Below are 7,590 nucleotides of genomic sequence, written 5' to 3'. Positions count from 1 at the left end.
GTCAGGAGAGTGAAGAGGCAACCGACAGAATGGGAGAAAATATTTGCAAACTACGCAACAGATAAAGGGTTGATAACCAGAATCTACAAAGAAATCAAGAAACTCCACAACATCAAAACAAACAACTCACTTAAGAGATGGGCCAAGGACCTCAATAGACACTTTTCAAAAGAGGAAATCCAAATGGCCAACAGACACATGAAAAAATGTTCAAGATCACTAGCAATCAGGGAAATGCAAATCAAAACCACAATGAGGTTTCACCTCACCCTGGTTAGAAGGGTTCACATTCAGAAATCTACCAATAATAGATGCTGGAGAGGATGTGGGGAAAAGGGACACTAACCCACTGTTGGTGGGAATGCAAACTGGTTAAGGCACTATGGAAGTCAGTCTGGAGATTCCTCAGAAACCTGAATATAACCCTACCATACAACCCAGCCATACCACTCCTTGGAATTTACCCAAAGGAAATTAAATTGGCAAACAAAAAAGCTGTCTGCACCTTAATGTTTATTGCAGCTCAATTCACAATAGCTAAGACCTGGAACCAACCCAAATGCCCATCAACAGTAGACTGGATAAAGAAATTATGGGACATGTATTCTATAGAATACTATACAGCAGTCAAAAACAGTGAAATCCAGTCATTTGCAACAAGATGGAGGAATCTGGCAAACATTATGCTGAGTGAATTAAGCCAGTCCCATAGGGACAAATATCATATGTTCTCCCTGATTGGCGACAACTAACTGAGCACCAAAGGGGAAACCTGTTGAAGTGAAATGGACACTATGAGAAACAGTGACTTGATCAGCTCTTGTCCTGACTGTTGATGTACAATGTAATACTTTATCCATTTTAGTATGTTTTTTTGTTTTGTTCTAGTACTATTGGTTGAACTCTGTAATTAACACACAATTATTCTTAGGTGTTTAAATTTTAACTGAAAAGTGATCCCTGTTAAATATAAGAGTGGGAATAAGAGAGGGAAGAGATGTACAATTTGGGACATGCTCAGTCAGACTTGCCCCAAATGGTGGAGTTAGAAATGTGCCAGGGGATTCCAATATAATCCCATCAAGGTGACATGTACCAATGCCATCTCACTAGTCCAAGTGATCAATTTCAGTTCACAATTGATCACACTGATAGGTCTAAGAGTCAAAGGGATCACACAAACAAGACTAGTGTCTGCTAATACTAACTGATAGAATCAAAAAGGGAGAGAACGATCCATCATGGGAAGCGGGATACACAGCAGACTCATAGAATGGCAGATGTCCTAAACAGCACTCTGGCCTCAGAATCAGCCCTTAAGGCATTCGGATCTGGTTGAAGAGCACATGAGAGTATTTTAGGCATGGAAAGCCAAGACAGTCTGGAAAAAAAATTAACTAAATGAAAGATCTCTGTGAGTGAGATCCCAGTGGAAAGAATAGGGCCATCAAAGAAGGAGGTACCTTTCTCTGAAGGGAGGAGAGAACTTCCACTTTAACTATGACCTGTCTGAATAAGATCGAAGTCAGCGAACTCAAAAGGCTTCCATAGCCTTGGCAACTCATGACTAGAGCCTAGGGAGATTACTGATGCTATTAACAAGAGTGTCAAATTGTTAAGTCAACAACAGGAGTCACTGTGTACTTACTTCTCATGTGGGATCTGTCCTTAATGTGTTGTCCAATGTGAAGTAATGCTATAACTAATACTGAAACAGTATTTTACACTTTGTGTTTCTATGTGGGTGCAAACTGATGAAATCTTTACTTAATATATACTAAATCAATCTTCTGTATATAAAGATAATTGAAAATGAATCTTGATGTGAATGGAATGGGATCTTGATGTGAATGGAATGGGAGAGGGAGCGGGAGATGGGAGGGGTATGAGTGGGAGGGAAGTTATGGGGGGAAGCCATTGTAATCCATAAACTGTACTTTGGAAATTTATATTTACTAAAAAAAAAGGGGGGGCCCTATCCCCATGACTTCATCTAATCCTAATTACTTACCAAAGCCTCATCTCCAAAAGCCATTCACTTGTGAAGTTCAAGATTATATTCTGGGGGCCGGGCGCTGTGGTGTAGTGGGTGGGGTCACCACCTGCAGTTCCAGCATCCCATATGGGTGCTGGTTCGTATCCTAGCTGCTCCTCTTCCAATCCTGCTCTCTGCTGTGGCCTGAGAGAAGAGTCGAAGATGGCCCAAGTCCTTGGGCCCCTGCACCCACATGGGAGACCCAGAAGAAGCCCCTGGCTTCTGGCTTTGGATCAGCCCACCTCTGGCAGTTGTGGCCATCTGGGGCATGAACCAGCGGATGGAGGACCTCTCTCTCTTTCTGCCTCTCCTTCTCTCTCTGTGTAACTCTTTCAAATAAATAAATCTCTAAAAAAATTACATTCTGACACACAAAATTTGGGGGAAACATTCAGCTACAGCAACTGCATTTAGCACATAAAAGGGAAAAGATCCTTTTAATTGTCACAGAAAATGTTGGCTAAAATTCTCTTAGCAAATAAGGGATAGACAGGAACTCAAAAGCCTGGAGCAAATATAGTACAGGGGGCTGTGTTGGAATCATTCCCTTTGAGATTCACAGAGACAAGGATGCTGTTTCTAATCAGCATTTTCCTGGGGAGTTTACAAGAGTAGTTAGGCAAGAAGAAGAGGACATCGAAGACTGAAATTGGAAAAAAAAAAAAAAAAGGAAAAATGCTCTCCTGTTCACTGATGATATGATTATTTATTTTTTATTTTTTTTTTTTTATTTTTGACAGGCAGAGTGGACAGTGTGAGAGAGAGACAGAGAGAGAAAGGTCTTCCTTTGCCGTTGGTTCACCCTCCAATGGCCGCCGCTGCAGCCGGCGCACCGTGCTGATCCAATGGCAGGAGCCAGGATCCAGGTGCTTTTCCTGGTCTCCCATGGGGTGCAGGGCCCAAGCACCTGGGCCATCCTCCACTGCACTCCCTGGCCATAGCAGAGAGCTGGCCTGGAAGAGGGGCAACCGGGACAGAATCCGGCGCCCCAACCGGGACTAGAACCCGGTGTGCCGGCGCCGCAAGGTGGAGGATTAGCCTATTGAGCCACGGCGCCGGCTCTGATGATATGATTATGTACACAGAAAATCTAAAGAAGTGACAGACCCATTTTTAGAGCTCATACAAGAGTGTAGAAAGTTTCCTAGAGATACAAATCATTGTGCAGAAATTAGCTTATATTTATATAAAGAGCCACAAATGGACAATAGAGCAGAAGAAATATTATTTCTCATAGCATCAGAAAAGGAAGTGAAGTCTATAGGAAGAGACAAGCTAAAGAGGGGTAGCATTTTGCTGTTAAATTATAGACCATTATTGACATATATTAAAGAGGACTCTAATACAAGGAGGTGTATACCATGTTCATCTATCAGAAAAGCTGGTATTGTCATAATGTCAGCCAGCTCTCCCCAAATTACTCTTGTAGATCTGATGTCATCCCAATGTTTGTGTGTAACTTGGGAATTTGTTTTGAATTGGAGATGCAAATGTTAACATTAACCAAGCCATTTTCTTTTTATAAAAAATATATAATTTGATCTATAAGATATCAAAATTTACTATAAACATTTATTAAAAATCATATACAAAGATATTGTTGTATAACTCACAAAACCTGGGTCTGCTTGTCTGGTGCACAGCAAACCAATTACTGACAGCAGGTGGAAAAAATAGGTGTTTATTGCAAAGTGCAAAGCAAAGAGGTGGGCAGGTATCACTTAATTCCCAGACTCCCCAAGGGGTTAGGGATAAAGCTTCTTACGGGTTGAAGTTTGCATTGAGAGCATTGTGTTTAGCTCCCGGGCAGCTCCCTGATTGGTCTGCAGCGGTCAAGGCCTTCTTTGATTGGACAGTGATGTTGTGTACTTTTAGGAAGTGTGATGATGATGGCAAAGTAAATTTCCAGCAGTCAGGTTGTATACGCTTCTTGCTCAGGGCCTGGGGTTTCTGAAAAACCTCTCAGAAGGAGATCAAACATCAGGATGTTATCTAGTGAGGAGATAAATGACATCAAGAGTCTTGTGACCAGGGACCCTGTTCTGCTGCCTGCACAACTCCCTGTGTAGTGAGTTGATGATTTGCAAAGAAGTCATAAGCTAAGGGAGGAAGACCGAGAAACTGATAGTGACCAGCATCTGCGTCAAAGGCTCAGGTTCCCCTAGGTCAGTGTAGCTGAACCAGCCAATGGCACTTGCTCTGTTTTTGTTTGTCTAGTCTCTTTGCCTCTCAGATAACTTTTAAAAAACAACACTTTTACGGTGTGCCATGTGCAGCAGGGCAGAAATTACAGTGCTGTCCTAAGCCACCAGCTGAGGGGTCCTAACCACTCCGTTCAGTCTCCCACACCCTCCAGATCTTTCTGATATTGGGAACAGAAGGCCTGACATCTGTGGCAGGTGGAGGAGAAATGCCCAAACCAAGGACAGCTGAGCTCCACATCTGTGGGTTCTGCATGCACAGGTTCACCCAACCACTGATCAAAAATCTGTTTTAAAAAAGTTGTCTGCACTGAAAATGCACAGACTTTTTTGGCCCTTATTCCCTAAACAAGAGAGTATAAAACTACTTACGTAGTGTTTATGGGATATTAGATATGGTAGTCATCTAGAGATTATTCAAATTCTATGGGGGGTGGTGTATATGTTGTAGGCAAATGCAATGCCATTGTATACAAAGGACTTGAACATCTTTGGATTGTGGCATTCTGGGGAGGACCCTGAGCCAGTCCCTTATGGATACCGAGGGATGACTTTTATTATAAAGCTACACTCAGGGCTGGTGCTGTGGTGTAGTGGGTAAAGCCACCACCTACTTTGCCAGCATCCCATATGCTCGTTCATATCCTGGCTGCTCCTCTTCTGATCCAGCTCTCTGCTATGGCCTGGGAAAGCAGTAGAAGATGGCCCACGTCTTGGGCCCCTGCACCAGCATGGGAGACCCGGAAGAAACTCCTGGCTCCTGGCTTCAGATCAGCGCAGCTCTGGCCATTACGGCCAATTGGGGAGTGAACCAGAGAGAGAGGGGATGAGAGACCTCTCCCTTTCTCTGCTTCTCCTTCTTTCTCTGTGTAACTCTGACTTTCAAATAAATAAATAAATCTTTAAAAAAATGCAAATTCCTCTCTCTCCCTGTCCCCTTAAGTCAGAATTTCAGGGGTCCCAGAGAATTTGTGTATTAAATAGGTACTCCAAGTAATTTTCATGTGCAACCAGTAATTGCACCAATCCAACTATCCATCTGCAGACACAGCTCTTGCTACTTCCCAGGCGCCTGTTTCACTTTGGATAACTGGGCTTTGGAAGCACTGTCTTACGTTGAGCTGTCTTACGCTGCCTCCTGGAGCCGCGTCCCTGGACCTGAGCGCCATTCCTCCAAGGCCTGCTGTGTCCTGACAGTCAGTCTCTCCCATCTTTTATGGCATTACTTACATTGCAAACCTCAGAGTTTTCCTCCACCACCATTTTGTGATTTCCATGATGCAATTTGAAGGCAAACTACATTTTCAAAAAAGTGGTATTTTCCATCAGGAAGAAAACTAAAATCCCTTCAATATATGTTTACGCTCTTTTGCAAAAGTCCTATCATGATAACTTGCCAGGAAGGACTTGTCCCCCTTAGACTTAATTCAGGATTGGAATATTTTTTGTCTTTGTACAAGGTTTTATTAAAAAATCTTAACGTAACATTTAGACTCCATACAACCACCAAGGAGACCCTGTGATGCTGTTGGGGGTGGCTGGAGGGGGCAGGGGGCTGGCAGGCAGCTCTGGCTTGCCTCACGTCTGTTCTGAGATGGAGACTTTGGGCTCCTTTACGCTCGTGTGGCCAGCCAGGGGCTTGTTAGGGCCAATCTTGCCTGGGTGCCCCAGGGAAGCACACACTTCGCTCTGACACCCAGCACACCCTGTCTGGGTAGCACATGGGGCATAGCTGTGTCAACATAGCAAACAGGGTCCTTTGGTGACACATGAGGCCACATCCACAAGTGTAGGTTTAGCCCTCTGTCCCTGGAGTTTCCCAAACGCCGTGACCTTGCAGCCATTGGCTCCGCTCTCCATGATGAACCACGGCACACCATGGCAAGCCCCCATATGGCAATACCTCCAAGGAGTTTCTAATGAGCATGAGGCTCCACGCTGGCCTCTGGGTCGCCAAACCTCTTCTCAACACCAGTAATCAACTCCCAGATTCGCTGAACCCCTCTCACCAAGAACACCTTGGGTCCTGGCAGCAAAGAGCATGATTTCTGTCCTTGTTGGGGGTAACTCAGACCTCAGCTCCACAGCAGCCAGCTCCCAAGTGCAGAACTCATTCAGTCCAGCTTTGGAGATGCCACCAGCCACAAACTTGCCAGGACAGACAGCTGAAAGGAGAGGCAACATTGGGCGCTGACTCGGTGCAGGGGGCAGCATCCCTTCAGAAGGCAACAGTGTAACGCAGTAGGCCTTTGTTACTCTAGGACCTGGAACTAGTCCGCACTGCTGTGCTAAGGAACGGTCTTGGCAAAGTGAGAGTTCACCTTTCATAACAAAAGCTGACATGGGATACCAGTTCACCTTCGAGAACCGAGCCGCTAATCCTCGCATAATGCTAGGAATTGAGACCACTGTTTCGGACATAATGTAGGAAAATGCATGCTGTTTGAGTGGGGGCGTCCTTCCAAGAATTAGGGCCACTGTTGTTGATTGTGCCCAAGATAAGACTAAACAGAGCCTCCAGGGAAATGCTTATTCACTCGCCTATTCTCCACAGCTGAGTAAACTACTCCTGGCCAGGACTTTGGGGAAATAGTTTAACTCTTCCAGGCAACACAGTGGAATTTTCTTCAGTTTTTCCAAGAACTGAAGATTCTATCTGCTAGGGTACTTCAAAAGGTTTGTGAAAAATGTAATTAAAAGATAAGCTTATTTTGATATAAGACATATTTGAGAGCCATGCGTATTTTTTTGCATACTATGTATTTCCTACAGACTTGTTTTATGATGGGTAGGGAGACCCCTTCTGGTTTACCCCCAAATGCCTGCGATGGCTGGGGCTGGGCTCAGTTGAAGCCGGAAGCTCAGGAGCTCAATCCTGGTCTCAGATGGTAAGGATTCAATTACTTGTTCTATAGTTTCCTGACTTGCCCTTCACTTAGGAAAAGTGAACATGTGTTTCCATTCTGGATAATCAGGCAGCCTGGGCCGGGGGCCGGGGGCCGGGGTGGGGGTGGGGGTGGCTATTGGCGTGGACCGGAGAATCCCAGCACCAGTGAACCGCACAGCCACATGGAACTCCATTCTCCAGCATCGTAAACTGTGTTCTCTGTTCTCGAGGTTAAGCCGGTCTCTCTCTCTCTCTCTCTCTCTCTCTCTCTCTCTCTCTCTCTGCCTCTGCCTCTCTGTAGCTCTGCCTTTCAAATAAATAAATAAATCCTTTTTAAAAAATGAAGTACAGCAATAATAAATTCAATAATTCTCCTACTTAAAAAAGAGAATTGATGTTGGATTTTGTCAAATATTTTTTCTCCGCCTGTGATTATATACATATATATTTTACAAGATGCTACTAAT

The 7,590-nt window shown here is 44.4% G+C and overlaps 1 pseudogene; it reads right to left on the bottom strand.

Annotated features, from left to right (window-relative positions):
• Positions 1–5,814: 5,814 nt before the first annotated feature.
• Positions 5,815–6,420, bottom strand: LOC127491969 (small ribosomal subunit protein uS3-like; annotated as a pseudogene).
• Positions 6,421–7,590: the final 1,170 nt, after the last annotated feature.

The sequence above is a fragment of the Oryctolagus cuniculus genome, chromosome 9 (assembly GCF_964237555.1).
Source record: "Oryctolagus cuniculus chromosome 9, mOryCun1.1, whole genome shotgun sequence".
NCBI lineage: Eukaryota > Metazoa > Chordata > Mammalia > Lagomorpha > Leporidae > Oryctolagus > Oryctolagus cuniculus.
Note: the sequence above shows the minus strand (reverse complement) of the source record. Positions and strands in the feature narration are given on the sequence as shown.